This window comes from Tamandua tetradactyla, chromosome 5 (assembly GCF_023851605.1).
Source record: "Tamandua tetradactyla isolate mTamTet1 chromosome 5, mTamTet1.pri, whole genome shotgun sequence".
NCBI lineage: Eukaryota > Metazoa > Chordata > Mammalia > Pilosa > Myrmecophagidae > Tamandua > Tamandua tetradactyla.
Window position 1 is genome coordinate 157,490,184 of NC_135331.1, and position 19,367 is coordinate 157,509,550.

At 37.0% G+C, this 19,367-nt stretch overlaps 1 long non-coding RNA gene across 1 annotated transcript in view; it reads left to right on the forward strand.

Annotated features, from left to right (window-relative positions):
* LOC143682838 (uncharacterized) overlaps positions 1-17,470 on the forward strand; it is a 35,258-nt gene extending 17,788 nt beyond the window's left edge. Inside the window, exon 3 of the long non-coding RNA XR_013175314.1 lies at positions 17,388-17,470. This is a non-coding gene — a long non-coding RNA (uncharacterized LOC143682838). The remainder of the gene's footprint in view (positions 1-17,387) is intronic.
* The last annotated feature ends 1,897 nt before the right edge of the window (positions 17,471-19,367 follow it).

Genomic DNA, 19,367 nt, shown 5'->3' on the forward strand with positions numbered 1-19,367 from the left:
AGGAGACATAGGAAAGAATTTATTTAGATTAAGTTTCTTTACTTGAAAAGAATTGTTTATCTTTATGTTATATAAATGTAATGATCATAGATGTGTTCGTAAAGCTGAAATTTTGCTCTTCTAGGGAAAGAATACTTCCAAATCACCATGAATACAAGACCAAGATGGTTAATATTAAGCATTCAGCATGGGCATTCTTCTCTTTTCTCTTTCTTTAGTCAGAACTACCATATTGTGTTCTGTGAAACAGATGTTCAGGATGTAATTGTGTTCTGAGTGGCCCTTTTGCAAGTGACTCAGGTCATTTCTATTTTCAAGGAAGAAAGTCAACACCAAGAATAATTTATTAACTTGCCCCCAATAAATTCCTCTAATCATAATATTGCTTCTATAATGGAAAATATGAACAGTTTTGTCATTAGATGACAAATGTTCCTGGGAGAAAGGTTCGTGAAATGATATAATTAGAACAGGGAAAAGGAAATGGTCTTATCCCTTGTTTCCATTTGTTAATGCTGCCAAAAATGCAAATACCAGAAATGGGTTGGCTTTTATAAAGGAAATTTATTAAATTGCATATTTACAGTTCTAAGGCCATAAAAATGTCCACACTAAGGCATCCAGGTAAAGATACCTTGACTCAAGAAAGGGTTGGTGACGTTTGGGGTTTCTCTGTCAACTGGGAAAATACATGGTGACATCTGCTAGCTTTCTCTCCTGGCTTCTCTTTTCAAAAAGCTTGCCCAGGGGGCGTTTTCTTTCTACACCTCTAAGCATCTCTTGTCTGTGTCAGCTTTTAAGCTTTTTCCAAAATGTTTCCCCCTTAAAGGACTCCAGTAAGCAACCTCACCTTGAATGGGTGGAGACACATCTCCATGGAAATCATCTAATCAAGGGACCCACTGACAATTGGGTAGGTCACAGCTCCATGGAAACAACTTAATCAAAATGATCCCATCCAATAATATTGAATCAGGATTAAAGAACATGGCTTTTCTGGAGTACACGACAGTTTGAAACTGGCGCAGCCCTGATACCATAAGTCTCATAGGAATTCTATGAACTTAAACTACATATTTAAGTTCTACATTACTAAATTATGAGGAATAAATGGGGGAAGCTGAACAATAAGAATAGAGATGAGTGTGTTTAGTTCCTTTTCCTAAGCACATCACCATACAGCCAAATGCTCACAGGATTTATCAATAAGTGACAGTGTGATAAAGGCAAACAAGATAGTCAGGAAGTGGGCACAGGGTTTGGCAGAAAGCTATTTCCTAGGGATGGACAGGGTCAGGTCAGAAGTGAGCTTGGCTGATTATCATTGGAAATCAGGTTCATTGGAAAGCAAAGCATGGCAGTCAAAGAGCTTGGATCCTGTACTGCGGTTTAAGCAAGGTATTGACACCTTATGTGTAAAGCAAAAGAGGTGAGAGGAGCATGGTGGTGGAGAGTACATGCACATGCCCTGGTTTTGTTTAAGTTTTAGAAATTTACATTTATAATTTACAGTACAGAAAGCTCATTTCTAGATTATTGAGACTTGTAGATGGTATTTTATGCTTTCTAACTCTCTGCTTTGATCTGTCTAAATTGTTATCAGAAATAAATCTTCACTGACATTTCATTCTTAGTTACAAGCCTGAAATCTTATTCTGCCTAAAAAATCTTTGGTTTGGCAAATGAAAATTGGCAGCTTCTACCTGTAGAAATCTATACCCTTGAGATAAAGTTGACAGCACCATTTATATAAGTCCAATTCTCCCCCACAGGAAAGTTGTGATGATTAATGAAGTTAATTTTTTCTAATTCTTTGATGGCATATGGTAAAATGCATTTCATCACATACCAGTGCATGCTTCTGCACACACCATATATATGCATACCCATGTATGCATATGCAGATTCTGCTTTATGCTATTAACTGAGAAGAGAAGAGAGAGAACTGATTGAGAGGCACTAAATGGTTTTCGTAGCACTCTGGTTGTGTTGTATTGCCTGAGAAACACTTAGTACCTACATAAAGAGACATGCATTTTTTAAAGTCCATATGATAAAATCCTCTACAAAAATAACTTACAATTAGAAACCAGAACCCAAAACTTAGAAAAGTGTTTAACTAGAACAGAAATCTTCTCTTTAGGGAACTAGCAGCAGAAGTAAGTCTATAACAAGTTGCCTCTGAGTTCATCCTAATTTAGCACATGTGTTTAAAGAGCTTGAAGTTATCTCACATGCATTTTTGCATCCACATGCACATTTATAATAAATGATAACTGGCACACTCAGTCTTGGTCCTTCTGTCTATTGTTCTACAGTAATCTGGATAAAATACGGTTTTCTCAGTCACCAACCAGAGTTCGACAATCTAGGAAAGCATTTAGACGTTTGCCCAAGTTGGGTTGGGACAATACCTCAAGTCAAAAGAGAGACTATCTCTGCCCAGTTGCTTAGCTTTGCCAACATGCCTGGTGTGTTTTGTATAAATAGCCCAGCCTTATCCATTAATGATAACTTATACACAAATGAACTACTATCCTTGTTTCCCCAAGTTAGGAGGTCTAAAAACAAGTATAGCTTATATTTCACTACATTCTCTTGATAACTTGCATTCTACTTTCATTTTTAAAGAGTACTCTATATTTAAAATCTCATGCTGTTTCATAAAGCTTTCAGCAAGAATCTGTACAGAGGAGTGACATGCTGTTTTTATTATGTCTCTGCTCATCCATCTAAGGAGGCAAAATAGTTGTTTCAGCAGATTTCCTGCAGGTGTGTCTGATTATCTGGGCTCCATAGGTTGAGTAAGATAAATGGAAAATTTAGATCTTCAAGAAATGGGGGCTAGAAGGAGAAATTCTGTGATGCATTGCCTTAAGAAGCAAAGTCCTCCTCGTCTTTGGAAATGTTTAATCGTAGACTTGGCAATTGCTTATTCGAGACACTGTGGTGAGGATGGCAATATAGGATTAGGTGGTTTGATTTCATCCAATCAAGAGATTGGGTCTAGATTATAAATCTAGATTACGTGAAATGGTTGACATATTTGACCTTAGGCTACATTGATTTTTCAGTGACTTGCAAGTAGGTTGACACCTGTGCAAAGCTGGCACCTAAAGTTCTACGTTATCATTACTCAAGTTTGCATTCAGCATGATAGCAACATCGGAAAAACTTATGTTGAATTTTTTCTTCAATGTTAAAACTTCAGCCACTATTCTTCAGTTTCATTCTTTTTCCTTTTTGTGGGGTGTCAGATTCCAAGTGTGCAGATAAGTTGTTAAAATTTAAATGTTGGGGAATCCAGAGGTGTCAGACATGAAAATTCTTCAAAGAACTTCTAATAAAGTTCTTAAACATTTTAGTGTCACACAGATCCTTTAAGATGCTACCCAGAAACATACACATCAAATTTTATAGGCTCTGAGGATTCAACCCAGATTAAGAATCTTTGTAAGGAAAAATGTATCCTCTCTAGAGTCTTACATTCTTACTTCTTAGGGATTGCTAGTACATGGCACTAAAATCCTCAAATTATTCTCATGAGATGAGGCACTAATCTCTGTGCAAATAAAATGCATTAACAGAAGCTGTACTCTCCCCCATGCAACAATAACTGAGTTATGTGAAGAACATTGAAAATATTTTCAGAATGGAAAAGGAGCTCATATGCATAAGGGGAATAGAAAAAATTATAAAAAAGTTAATGGATCTGATTACATAAAAATGAAAGACCATTCATCAAAAAAACCACAACATAAACAAGATTAAAAAGAAAATGAGAACGCGAGGGAAAATAATTATAACAAAAATTTAATATATAAATGACTTTTCAAATCAATGAGAAAAACATTAAAAAACAATATAAAAATGATTAAAGTATATGAAAATATCATTGGTTCCTACAGTTGTTATTGTGTTATTGAGTGATTACCAAGTGGCAGACACAGGGGGTCTTGGGACAAACGCCCTTGTCCTCAAGGAGATTAACATAGTAAATGAAGCATAATCAGCAAATTAACATCTGAAAAATGCCCAACTTCACTTAGTAATCAAAGAAAATCTTTGAGAAACAATTTGGCGTGTCACATTAGTAGAAATAAAACCAATAAGACAATATTATTGAGGGGATTAGTAAAAAATCTGGATAAATATTTACACACAAAAATGCCCATTGTAGTATTAGTCATAACCTCAAAAAACTGGGAATAACCTAAATTCAATGTAAGAACATATCATGGTCCATGATATGTGTTAAAATATCATATATATGCTTAAAAAAACTAAAATAGAAATCATTGTGATTCCTATTTTATTTTTTGTCCTTGTATTTCTAAATTTTCTTCATAATTTGTATTACTTTTGTAATGAAATATTATTGATATAAAATATCTAGCAATGATTTGCTCTGGCTGCTGAATTAGGGATGATTTTTACTTTCTTCTAAGGAAAATTTCTTATGTGTTTTCCAAATTTCCTACTGCGAACATTTTTATACCTTTTACAAATTCAGAGGAAAAAATTATTTCAAAAACACAACTTAACTGCAGGAATATATATTTGAAAATGTTCAAATGCTCATGAAGTTACAATAATTCAATGGAAGCAAAGCAAAACTTAGTCAGGTAGGGAAGACACCTAGTAGAACCACTGTCTTTAGAATTTGTTAGTTGCTTTGCTTAGGTTGTGAACATTTATGGGATTTTGACTCATTGAAAAAGAACAGAGATTTGAGTATTTTCTACTTCATACCTAACCTAATTATATAATTTCCAAGAGGTTGTTCTTCAAACTTTCAAATGTCCTTAAAATGTATGAGGCATCTTTGAAGTTTTAAAATTGATTTTCAGAGGTGCAGGTTTTAGGTTAAGCACTTGCATTGTTTATTAAATATTTTCTCATAGATTCAGAGTAATGCATTTAAAATCACATTGTCTTCCTATCTCATTTAATTATTTTTTCATTTTTAAAACATTTTTAATTGTGAAATATAACATATATACAAACAAAAGAAAGAAAAAACAATAATTTTCAAAGTATATTTCAATAAGGGCTACCAAAAGATTTCAGAGTTTGTTGTGGGTTACCATTCCAATACTTCAGATTTTTCCTTCTAGTTGCTCCAAAACATTTGAGGCTGGAAGAAATATCAATATAGTGATTCAGCAGTCATACTCATTTGTTAAATCCTATTTTCTTTGTTATAACTACTCCTACTCCTTTGATCCTTCTCCCAATCTGTAGGGAACTTTAGGTATGCCTGTTCTGACTTTTGTGCTGACAAGGTGTCGATACCAATGGATAAGGGGATGTAATTAGTTAATAATCTTGGAAAGGCTGGTTCCTCCATGTTTTAGGATTTATCTGGTCTGGGAACCTTCTGGAAATTATAGGTTCCAGGAAAGAAATCTTAGTGCATGAGTCTCAGTATGAATCCTACGTGTTCTTAAGAGTTAACAGGAGTGATGCTAGTTGGGGTTTAGCAAACCATGGCAATTAGCACTAACTGAAGCTTTCGTAAGAGCAGCCTCCAGAATAGCCTCTTGACTCTATTTGATCTCTCTTGGCCACAGATGCCTTATTTTATTACACTTCTTTTCCCCCTTTTGGTCTGGAAGGCATTATCAATCCCACAGTGCCAGGGCCAGTCTCATCCCCAGGAGTCATGCCCCACATTGTCAGGAAGACTTTCACCCATGAATAGCTTGTACCACATAGCGGGGAGGGTAATGATTTTCCTTGCAGAGTTGGGCTTAGAGAGAGAGAGGCCATGTCTGAGCAACAAAAGAGGTTTCTTGGAAGCTACTCTTAGGCCTTGTAATAGGTAGTCTTAGCTTCTACCCTACAGAAATAAGTTTCATAAGGGCAAGCCTCAAAATGCCGGGCTCAGCCTATTTTCTTAGATGCCCCCAATGGTTGAGTGGGTTCTGGGGCTTCCCAAATGGGAAGTTTAATAGCGCCAAAAATATATTTTTTTTCTTTGGATCCACAAGGAACTCTGCCAATACTTTTTAATTATCAGCACATTATAGTCTGAGATATAGAATACAAGGCCTCATTCCTGTTCTGATTTCCTGGTGTTTGGATTGTTTAAATGAGCTGTCTAGACAGGTTGATTTAGATTGTGTGTTACAGAAAATTTAGATTCAAAACATAATAAACCTCTCTGCCTTTTGTCTCATACAGTAGGTGAAGTTCTGGAGTACATACTTTATCACCCTTAACCCTGTATTCTGATTTGCCTTGGTTCCAACCAGATCAGCTTCATTTTAAAACTCTAATTGAGACATGATCTCTTTTTTGGTTACTTTAGCTGTTATTGCATATAATTATGCTAACTTTCATGGCTGCGATACTCCATTTCTGGGTTTTAGGTGTCACAGAGTTACTCAAAGTTCCGGGGAAATACCAGCTGGTACACATAAAGCTCAGGGTCTCGGAATCTAGAAATACACATACAACTTCAGACTTAGTGTGGCTGCTATAAGAGCTTACAATATAGGCTCCAATTTCCTGAAAGAGACCTGAGCATATTTAGTTTTTGTTTCTGGCTTATTTTGCACAACACATTGTCCCTAAGGTTCATTTAGTTCATTGCTTGCCTCTCGATGTCCTTCCTTTTTGTAGCTGCAACCTATTCCATCATACATATGTATTGCAGTTTGCCATTTGGCTTCTCAGTCATTGTACCCTTTGGCTCCTTCCATGTATTGGGTATCATGGATAATATCCAAAATAAACGAACCATGTTTTATAATATGCACAATTGGTTGTACAATTAACAGCACCCTCAATTTTAGACAATTTTCAGTTGTCCGTAGAGATAATCAACTGGCAAAAACACCCTCACCAAATATCAGTGAATAAAAAAGTATTTGCAAAGTCCCCTTGGGGAATGGTGAGAAAGGGGGAAAATTCAACTTCCCCAAGTGGAGAATTCTTGATATTCTCACAAGCAGTGGGGACAATCAAAGCTATAGGCTGAGCCCCAATCTTGGGGTTTGTTCATAAGAAACTTAACTCTGCAAAGGATAGGCTAAGCCTACTTAAAATTAGGCCTAAGAATCACCCCCAAGAGAACCTCTTTTGTTGCTCAGATGTGGCCTCTCTCTCTCAGCCAACATGACAAGCAAACTCACTGCCCTCCCCCTCTCTATGTGGGACATGACTCCCAGGGGTGTGGACCTTCCTGGCAAAGTGGGACAGAAATCCTAGAATGAGCTGGACTCAGCACCAAAGGATTGAGAAAACCTTCTCGACCGAAAGGGGGAAAAGAGAAATGAGAAAAAATAAAGTGTCAATGGCTAAGAGATTCCAAACAGAGTCGAGAGGTTATTCTGGAGGTTATTCTCATGCATTAAATAGATATCACCTTTTTAATTAAGGCATAACAGAGGCTGGAGGGAACTGCCTGAAAATGTGGAGCTGTGCTTCAGTAGCCATGTTGCTTGAAGATGATTATATAATGATATAGCTTTCACAAGGTGACTGTGTGATTGTGAAAACCTTATATCTGATGCTCCTTTTATCTCCCTTATGGACAGATGAGTAAAACATATGTATTAAAAATAAATAAATAGTAGGGGAAACAATGTTAAAATAAATTTAGTAGATTGAAATACTTGTGATCAATGAAAGGGAGGGGTAAGGGGTATGGTATGTATGAATTTTTTTTCTGTTTTCTTTTTATTTCTTTTTATGGATTGATGCAAATGTTCTAAGAAATGATCATGATGATGAATATACAACTATGTGATGAAAAAAGGATTTTTCATATTGTATGTTGATTGGTTTTATTAATAAAAATTTTAAAAAAGGCCGGGCCATGGTGGCTCAGCAGGCAAGAATACTTGCCTGCCATGCCAGAGGACCCGAGTTCAATTCCCAGTGGAGATATATCATCACTGGGATTTTAAAATACCAAAAAAACTACCTTTTATCATTTGTCCTTCCCCCCCAGTTAGTTTCCCCTGGTAGTGCTGTGGTACTGTTGATATCTTCCTGTTAACTATTGGCCATAGCATGGAACTTTAGTTTTCCCCCTATACCCCTCTACTATTGTTGACTCTTTGTCTAATATTAAAGCTTTGAAATAGTTTGCATGAGAATTTATTTGTAATTGTAGATTTAATCAGCGGGCTACATAGCACTATACATCCCCTTTCAATCATATTCATCTTCAATGTCAATGTTACTTATAAACCTAGTAATTATTTATTGTGTTGGTTTGAAACTGTTGTGTACCCCAGAAAAACCATGTTATTTAACCCTGATTCAGTATTGTTAGGTGGTATCTTTTGATTACATTGTTTCCATGGAGATGTGACTCACCCAATTGTGGGTGGGATCTTTTGATTAGGTGGTTTCCATGGAGCTGTGTCTTTACCCATTCAAGTTGGGGTTGCTTACAGGAGTCCTTTAAGAGGGAACCATTTTGGAAAGAACATCAGAGCCCACACAGCCAGAGACTTTTGGAGATGCAGGAGGAAAACACTTCTGGGGAATCCATTTGAAATGAGAAGCCATGACAGAAAGCTAGCAGATGTTGTCATGTACCTTCCCAGCTGACAGAGGTGTCCAGAAGCCAAAGACCCCAGCAGATGCCAGCCATGTGCCTCCCCAGCTGACAGAGTTGTCCCAGAAGGACAGTCTTTCTTGACTGAAGGTAAACTCTTGTTGGTGCATTAGTTTGAACATGTTTACAGCCTTAGAACTGTAAACTTGCAACTCAGTAAGTTCCCTTTTTAAAAGCCATTCCATTTCTGGTATGTTGCATTCTGGCATCCTTAACAAACTAAAACAGTTACCGTCACTTGTATCTGCTCCCTTGAATTTAAGTTCAACCTCATTGGGTAGTCTTTCTAGCTTCTGTGTACCTCTAGGTCTGCTTATTTATAGTGTAAGCTCTGAGATTACCTTTAGCAGAGTCATAATAGCAAAATCATACAGTATCTGTCCTTTTCTGTCTGACTTATTTCACTCAGCATTATGCCCTCAAGGTTCATTCATGGCAAATGCTTTGGGACCTCATTTAGTTATACTGCTGCATAATATTCCATTGTATGTATATACCACATTTTGTTTATTCATGCCTCTTGAGATGGGCATGAATATCTACAACCTGCGGATTGTTTCCATCTTCTAGCAATTGTGAATAGTGCCATTATGAACATCAGTGTGTAAATGTTTGTTTGTATCACTGCTTTCAGCTATTCTGGGTATATATTGAGTATTGGTATTGTTGGGTCATAGGGCAACTCAATATTTAGTTTACTGAGGAATTGCCGAACTGTTTTCCACAGTGGCTGCACCATTATACTTTCCCACTAACAGTGAATAAGTGTCCCAATTCCTCCACATTCTCCCAACACTTGTGGTTTTCTGTTTGTTTAGTAGTATAGGTGTGAGGTGATCTCTCATTCTTATCTTGATTTGCATTTCCCTTGTAGCTAATAAAATGTGCATCTTTTCATGTGCTTTTTAGCCATTTGCAATTGTTTTTCAGAAAAGTGTCTATTCATATTCTCTGACCATTTTATAATTTTCTTTCTTTATACAGGATTTCTAGTCTTTATCTGATATGTGGTTTCCAAATATTTTCTCCCATGAATTGGTTGCCTCTTCACCTTTTTGACAAAGCTCTTTGAGGCACAGAAGCTCTTGATATTAAGGAGTTCCCAATGATCTACTTTTTCTTTCACAACTTGCACTTTAGCTGTAAAGTTTAAGAAGCTATCTCCTATTACCAGATCTTGAAGGAGTTTTCCTACATTTTCTTCTACAGGTTTTATGGTACTGGCTCTTACATTTAGGTATTTAATCCATTTTGAATTAATTTTTGTCTATCTCATTTATTTTTATTTTTTCACATTAAATTTTAAGAAGTACAAATCAGTTGCTTTTTAGGAAATCCTAGCTAAAATCTAAATAAAGGCAAAATGTCTTCTAGGATATTAATACAGAAGTTTATGTCAGTGCTTTATTATTACATTCATAACAAAGAAGTGAAAAAATGTGGTTTAAATAGATTTGCAAAGCTTCCCAATTTCAAAAGTCTTCTTGTAGTACTTAATGTGAGAAATCTTGTTTGTTAACATCTGGATATATATCCTTCTACACCCATAGGTAGCTATAAATATGGATGTAAATATGAATATAAATATATACACTACATATGCATGTACATGCACACACACACACACACACACATACACAGCAATGACATTCCTTGGAATATGCTTTGTCTCCCTTCTTTCCACATCCATCCATCCATTCATTAATTTATTTCATCAATTAGATGTTTCCTGCACACCTGTTATGTAATAGATATGTAGGCATTGCAGATACTAAGATGAGTCAGATATATTATGGGTTTGAGGTACTTACAATGTAATGAGTAAGAGAAGTATGCAATTGATCTTACTGGTTGTACTGGTTTGAAAGGATGTATGGACCCAAGAAAAGGCACGTTTTAATCTAAATCCCATTATACAAAAGCAGAATAATCCCTATTCAATGCTGTATGTTTGAAACTGTAATCAGATCATCTCCCTGGAGATATGATTTAATCAAGAGTGGTTGTTAAATTGGATTAGGTGATGATATATCTCCACCCATTTGGGTGGGTCTTGATAAGTTTCTGAAGTCCTATAAAAGAAGCAACATTTTGGAAAATGAGAGATTCAGAGAGAGCAGAGCAGAACGATATAGCCCCACGAAACAGAGTCCACCAGCCAGTGACCTTTGGAGATGAAGAAGGAAACTGTCTCTTGGGGAGCGTCATGAAACAGGAAACCAGGAGAAGAAGCTAGCAGATGATTCTGTGTTTGCCATGTGCCTCCTCACTTGAGAGAGAAACCCTGAACTTCATCGACCTTCTTGAACCAAGGTATCTTTCCCTGGATGCCTTAGATTGGAAATTTCTATAGACTTGTTTTAATTGGGACATTTTCTCAGCCTTGGAACCGTAAACTAGCATCTGATTAAATTCCCCTTTTTAAAAGTCATTCCGTTTCTGATATATTGCATTCCAGCATCAAGCAAACTAGAACACTGGTTATGCCATAAGAGAGGGATAAAGTACAACATAAGTACTAATAAGGGAACGACAAACTGAACTTACTTGCAGCACCTGAGTGGAAGAAAATGGGGTCTAATGAGTTGGAGTTCACTAGGTGGAGGGGAAAAATGAATTCACAGGTAATAGGAATAGCACATAAAACTCCACACATTTGTAAATGTAAACCCCATGTTTAGTACTGACCTAATTGTTGGATGAAACTATTATTAAGGGAATAGGTGCTTGAATGAAGGTGTTCAATTATGAGGGACTCTTTACACCAGACTATATTAAATGTCAATCCTAATGACCTCGGACATGACCATCACTAAAACCCACTTATTCCAAGGCAAGAGCCATCTTATTATCTCTGGTTCAGTTACCCCAGTGGCTGCAAATTAGGCCCCCTCTGTGTAGAAGGCAAGTCTCCATTCCTGCTAAAGAAGTGCTTGGCAGAAACGCATTTGTCTCTTCAGGTGCACCTCTTTCAGAATCGAATAGTAGACAACACCCAGATTCTGCTTTCACAAGACTTTCTCATCTGCAGTGACCCTGGAAATCCAGATTCTGTTAATAAGCAGTCAACACCTATGCAGATTGGCAACTGGGTCACAGTGTTAATTACTCTCCAATGGCCACATTTTTTTTTTTTTCCCTCTCTTCATTTGTTCTTTCACCTTCTCCGAGACTCCAATAGGGTTTGAATTTTCCTTGCTGCTGAGACTACTGTGGTGTTAAAAATAAGTTAGCCCTTTGCCTGTCTTCCTGACACCTATGATTTCAGGCGTCATTGGCTTCTCTCCCTTTCTAAGATAATTACATTCAGTGTGAGCTGAATTTTCAAATCCATCTGTTTTCTCCATCTCGGTAGGCAATTTATTTATATCTACTCTTTTAAATAGATAAAGACAGAACAACAGCTTCTTCATACTCTAAACATTTTGAAATCTATGCAATAGCCACTTCTTTTAGAATAAAATCATAGGGAGAGAACTTCATTTCACAGTTGTTCTCTGCTTTGGCACTGACAACAAACTGCCCAGTACAGCCTAGGTATATGTCCTCTGTTTTGTGTTCTATAGGGCCTGTCACAATTTACAAGTATATGCTTATTTATGTGATGACATGCTTAATGATAATTGGGCTTTTAAACTCTGTAAGGGCAGAAAAATGTTTTATTCATCAATCTATATCTGAAACAGTAGTTTACCTGGAATACGTTAGGTACTCAATAAATATTTATAGAACAAAGGAAGAAATGAATGAATCAAGATTCATAATAGCAGCAATGATTTATACCTGAAGGACTCAAAATTTTGCTTTTAGGGCAGGCCACAGTGGCTCAGCAGGTAAGAGTGCTTGCCTGCCATGCCCGAGGACCCGGGTTCGATTCCTGGTGCCTGCCCATGTTAAAAAAAAAAAAAATTTGCTTTTACCATCTAAGACTATGTTGTTAATTTTTACTTCCATGGATGCTATTCCAGTTACCTATTGCTGCATAGCAAATCATCCCAAAACTTTTGGTTTAAAATAAGAACAGTTTATTATTTCTCATGATTCTGTGGATTGGCTGGGTGTACTCTTCCGCCGATTATCATGTGAGCCACCCAAATGTCTACATTCAGCTGGATGGTCAACTAGGTCAAAAGGTCCAAGATGGCCTCATCTCTCTCTCACATGTCTAGGAATTGGACCATCTGGGGTCCCTCAGTTCTCATCTATGTGGCTTCTCATCTTCCGGTAGGTCAGACAGCTTTGTTATGTGGTGTCTCAGGGCAGAGTTTCAAGAGGACAAAAGTGGAAGCTGCAAGACCTCTTCACATCTAGGCTCTGGAATTCACACAGTATGACTTCAGCCAAAGTCTGTTGGTCAAAGCAAGTCACAAGGCCAGCCTAGATTCAAAGAAGGAGAAATACTCTCCACTTCTAAACAGGAGGATTTGCAGGATATTATGGCCATCTTTTTCAATCTGTCAAGTATTTTAAAGAAATGATGATGATGCTGGTAATGAGGATGCTGATGATACTAAAGGTTTGGAGTATTTCATTATCTGTTGGGGACTGAATCATGTCCCCCCCAAAAGGCATTTTCAGGTCCCAACCCCTAATCCTATGGGTATGGACTCATTGCAAATAAGATCTCTTCCAGATGTTACTTAAGTTAGGGTATGGCTGGCCCAACTGAATCAGGATGGGTTTTAATGTAGATTACTGGTGTCCTTTTAAGCAGAGTGAGAGAGAGAAGCCAGGGGAGTAGCCAGCTGGAAAGGAATGAAACCCAGAAGCAGAAGACCATGTGTATTGCCATGTGATAGAAAAGCCAAGGAACCCCAAAGATTGCGGGCCAGCTAGGAGATACCAACCCTGGAGGAAGTAAGTCTTCAAGCCCCTGAAACTGTGAGCCAATAAATTCCTGATCAACCAACTCATTGTATGGTATTTGTTTTTGCCTAGGAAACGAAAACATAATCGAAGCAGTTCTAAGTGATTTAAGTGTTCAAATCTCAAAACAGTAGGAAATGGGTGATATCACCCTCAACTTATAGATAGGAAACTGAGGGTTAGAGCAGTTAGAGAACTGTCCAGAGTAAGCCAGTAAGTGGCAATTTAGGGATGAGGATACAGTTAACTGATTTTAGAGCCAGTGGTTTTCTCTTCACCTACCCCCAATTTCTCTGGGCCCTTAATGCAATTATTAATCCCTGCCATCTGTATTATTTTTTTCCATCTCAACATCAATCCTAATTTTAAGTAATGATACAAAAGTATAAAGGGTTTATAATACTTTTATGAAACCCAAGAAATGCTTTTTGTGGCGAAGTTGATAATAAACAAGAAAAAGTGCATAGATATGTAAGTACCATTTACTGCCACTGGTAGCCTGATTTTAATAATTGCCGGAAAAAGAAGTTCAGCTCTTTTTTTAAAAATTGATTCAGGAACAGATAGAAACGCCATTTAATGTTCTCCTCCTGGGTTTCCATGTCAAATAGCAGCTTTTCCATCTTCAGTTCTTTGGGCTAAAATCTCACAATAATTCCCTCTCTTTCCCACGTCCTCCATAACCACATAGCCACTTTCATTTTTGCAGAGTTTCTCCTGTCTTTCTCCAACTTTGTGTTTCCATCGTAAAAAATTCTTTGCAACTCAATGTGTGGTCTGTGCATCAGCAGCTTCAGCCTCACCTGGGAGCTATTTAGAATTGCAGACTCTGGGACTTTACCCCAGCATATGCATTTTAGCAAGATCCACAAGTGATTTGCAGGCACTGCAAAGGTTGAGAAGCTTCGGCATAGTGGGTAAGACAATCAGACTGGGGTTTGAATCGTGACTTTGTCACTCACTAGTCTTGTAACCCAGGCAGGTTGATTAAGCTCTCCAAATCTCATCTTTAGAATGGGGACAGTAATGTTATTCAGCTCTGAGGGATGACATGAGGATTATATGGAATTATGCATAATATCTGGCATATTATAGGTATTCAACAAATGGTAGGTAAAAACGAGTGCAACTTTATTGTAATTGTCCTGGTTGAAGGCCTTATTTCCTCCTTGGACCATTCTGATAACCTCCTACTGGCTTTTCCATCGTTAGCCTCATCCCATTAATTCCATTGTATATTCTAAAGACTGCCAGTTATTTCCAACAGCACAGATCTGATTGTGACATTGCCCTCCATGAAAAACTTCAGGACATCTCATTGTATTTATAAGCCAAACTTTTTGTTGTGACATCCATGGCCTCAAACTCTCTCAGGGCAGCCTATCCAAAGGGAAGGACATGGGCATGGTGGAAATGGGGAGGGACTAAGAGTCAAGAGCATCAAAGTCTTGCTTTTGTTTTGACAATGAAAAGCTGTTTGACTTTGGGTTATCACTTTACCCTCTTTGGGCCCCAGTTTCCTCATCTATAAAATTAAGTAATTTGGTTAATGGTTTTCTCAAGGCTTTTCACCTAGTACTTGATCAACCTGGAATTTAAACCAGGTCTACTGATGCCATGGGAATTCCAAAGCTCTTTAAACAAAATTGTAAACTAAGGTGAGAAACAGTCTCCTTATTCTTGGAAATAATTTTTTAATTGTTTTGGAACAAATCTACATACGACACTTTAAAAAGCTGTTTTTAAAAATACCTACTATTACTTAACCTATTCAGCAAAAGTGAATGTTTGGCTTGAATGTTTTTCAGAGAAATAGCAAATGTATTCATCTCAGTAAATTAAGAACAAGACATTTTATTTAGTATGTTATAGAAAGCAACTGTATTTTAAGTAAACTTCATGCAGAGTTTTAGAAATGCTCCTTTTCATTTTTGATTAGGGGCCTACTTTAGACTTTCAAAATGGTCTCTGTTAGAAAAGAATAGTTTTGAAGCAGGATTCCAGAATTATTTCCTCACTAATTGTGTAGTGAAGCCCAAGATAACTTTTCAGCTACAATGAGCTAAAAACTTTACTTTTAGGATGCAATGCTAAGTTTTCCCATTGTTAAGGTAACAAGTTCTTGTGGCTTTGCTGCTATAGAAAAACAATTTATTTAAAAACCTATTCACATTTCTTCTCAAAGCTGTGCCTGAGAAAAACTTAAACATTGGGAGATATTTAATTAATTTTGATCCTTTTCAGTGATTCATTTATGTATTTGGATTTAGACATTTATTAGGGGTGATGCAACCAGTTGAAGGAGAATCCTTTCAGAGAGTTATAGAGATGAGTACATTTCTCTTATAAGGGAATGCACTACTGAGTTGTAGATGTTTTCTCAATTCTCTGTTTTGCATTTTCCCACATGTCAGTGCTTCTGCAGTTAGGGTACATTTACTATTCCTGTGCATATTTAATGTAATATTTTTGCTTCCCAAAAAAGCAGTTATTAACTTACTGGTGCATCTTACAATTAATTGTAGCTTTAGAACTGAGAAAACACCGTAGATTATTCTGTTGTATGCCCATGTAGGCAGAATGACCTTCAGGAAACACAGGAGATACTGGGTTTTCAGTTCTTGAGCAGGGGTACTGCCCTGGGCTTTATTTTTTTCTGATTCACAGTGGAGCCCCCCAAGTGCCTTTAAAGGTGGAGTGTCCATAAATAGGCATTTAATGATGAAATTACAAACACCAGAAATAAAGATTCCAATTTATGGTCTGTTGAATGTCTATAGTTTAGCTGATAAAAAAAGTACCAACAAAATAATTTGATGCTCTATTAGTTTCCTTTGGCTGCTGAAACAAACTACTGCAAATTTGGTGGCTGAAAACAACACAAATTTATTCTCTTACAGATCTGGAGACTCTAGAGGGGAATGTGTTTCCTTGCCCTTTCTAGTTTCTGGAGGCTGCCTGCCTTCTTTGGTTCCTGATCCCTTACTTGCCTGAGTCCAACGTCTTGCTTCTGTCATCACATCTTGTATTTTCATCAAATTTCCCTCTGACTCCTTCATATATAGACCCTGTGATTTCATTGGGTCTGCCTGTGTAATTCATGACAATCTCTCCATCTCACGATCTTTAACTTAATTACATCTGTAAAGTGTCTTTCACCATATAAGGGCACATTCACAGGTTCTGTGGATTCGGACCAGGATATCTGTGAGGGGCCATTGTTTAGTCTATTACAGACACTGTCCGTGCTGGAGGAAGTCACAAAGGAGTCATGGCTGCAGCCCTCTTCCTAACAGGTGAGGGAGGAAGGTTCCCTAAAAAAGAACTAAATTTTTGGTGTAGAGAGGTGTCAACAAAAAATTGGGGGCAGTGAAGGTAAATGTTGTTGAGTGATCTGTTTTGATTTGGGCTGTTTTCATAGAACTCTGTGAAGTGAATGGAAAATTAATCTCTGCCCTCCTAACTAGGAGTTCTGGAATTTAACTAGACTTAAATCATGAAGAGCCAGATTTTTTTGTTCATTTAACTCCACAACTTGTATAACATATTCGTACTATTTTGCTTTCTCACTAAAGTTTCATTTGATCAAATATCAAATTGTAATTTTCCTAGCAATTGTTTTCCACTCTCTTAGAAAGAGAAATTATGGTTCAGCAGAAATAACTCAGAACTGGATTCTAGCTCGTTAGGTGTGGGCTTCTGGACACACCTGGACTGTGTGAAAGATAATTGAATCTACTTGGGGTTCCTTGTCTTCGTCTGCAACACTTACTTATCTCTAAATTATCTTTCAGATCCAAAGTTCCATGACACTGTAAATAATGAAAGGCAGAAATTTCTGGGACTTCAAGAGAACACAGCTGCCTAGATTTCTGAGTGCCTTCATACCACTGGCTACATTTAGGACATATCTCATGAATTCTGAAATCTTTTATTCTTTGTGCAGGAGAAACTATTGCTGAGAAGAAGCTCTGAAGACCATAAGAAGGTACAAGCAGTAAATTAATGTGCAAGCAATTTTCACTCATTGATTTATATTAATTGATGATTGAAGTTTAAATGAGGCTTCTAAAACTGAGTAAACATAGAGGAGAGATACAATGATGATATCATATAATAGCAAATACTCAAGTATAAATCAGATATGTGAAACAACGATATTAATCTCAGTTAAAAGTAAATGTATACAAACATGGACAAACATACAAAACACATAGAGAAGCTCTGCCAAACCACCTCTGCGTATCTAGATATAAATGTACTTACATATATAAAAGTTATATGAAGGCACAAAAATGAACTCAATAATCCCACTTTTTATTTTGTACTTTGATTAAATGCTAAAACCCTTTACAACTTATAATAAATATTCATGCAAGTAATTCACTGACCAATTTATACATTGGGATTATTTGAAGCCTATTGGGAACACTATTAGAAAAATGTCTGTTGGTTTAAAACCACTTTAATATTTAAAATAATATTTTCTGTATTTAAAAAGACAATGGAAGTAAACAATTGCTCTTCAATTACCAAATTTTAACATCTGTTTATGACCCTTTGTGTTGGGTCTTCCGATGTCAGGGTTATCCACTGACCCCTGACTGTGGCACCTTAGAGAATGAAGGCCCCTGGAACTGTTGTCATGGCACAACTTTTGATGGAAACTATCAAGGACCATCTAGCCTGTGTGTGACTCTCCAGACCTGAACTACAGAACCAAACGATCTCAGATGTAACCTGTCACAGAGTGTAGTTCTTATATGTTTGTGTAACCATTCGTATGCACTTAGATACTACCTTGTACCAAAACAGCATCTAAAAGATCTAGAACCAAATACAAATATACTGGGTTAAAAGTTACCCATTTTGGTTTTCAAATTTGATTCAAATGCAATCAAGGTATTTGAGGGAGGATCAAGTTATTTAAAAAGCTAGTCTCTGGGACTCTTCTAAAAAGAGCTGATGAAATATCAGGTTCAGATATCTATGGAGCTAGGTATTTCATGTATTTAGATGAAGGAGGTGGGTTTTCAGATGTCATCCACAAACAAATTAACATTTGCCTTTGTTGGAATTAGACTTTTAAGAGCATTTTTTCTTTCCTAACTATGTCAAACGGCATGTTTCATACAAGTCAAAAGAGGACAAGATGGATATAATGAATACCTATGAATTTGAGGGTTATTTTCTTTTTACAACCTTTCACAAACACATTCCGTAACTTAAAGAGAAGGTGTCTAAATGTATGCTTAACATCCTGAAGTGAAGAATATTATTGTTAAAATGCCAACACTGGTTTCTCCAGTCAACAGGTATGAGAAAAAAGGTAAGTCTAAAAGAACATGCTTAAACCATCAACTCATTTCTTTTAGAGTTTAGTTCTTTTTCTGTGGGGCTGCAGAAGAAAGCAAAAGAAACCCCAAATTACTGGCTCTCTTCAGGATGCTTGGGTGGTACAGTGGAAAAAGAATCAGACAGTCCAAGATTTCATCCCAGCTCTTATGTAGTTGTGCAGCATTAGGCCTGTCACTTACCCTTTCTGAGTCTGGTAAACCGATGTAATAGTATCTACATCACAGGTTTGTTACAGGTAAAGTTATACATTGCTTGTGTGCAATAAATGGTGACTGTTATGCTAAAAAGTGGGGCTTGGCTATTGAAGTTATTGAATTGGACCATATAAAATTACTGCTTTTGTAGGTCAGAACGGCCGAATATCAGACCTCATTGGAAGGTGGTCCTTTCCCTGGGCTCTTCAGGGCACTATTGCAATGAGGTCACAGTGCAGACGCAAAGGTCGGCAGCTGCAGGTTCCTTGGTGAGATTTTAGCAGCTGGTCATGGCCAGACATTTTTATCAGTGACTAGTCTATAACATGCCGTCATAACCTACACAGCCAGTTGTATTTTAGACTATCCCACTT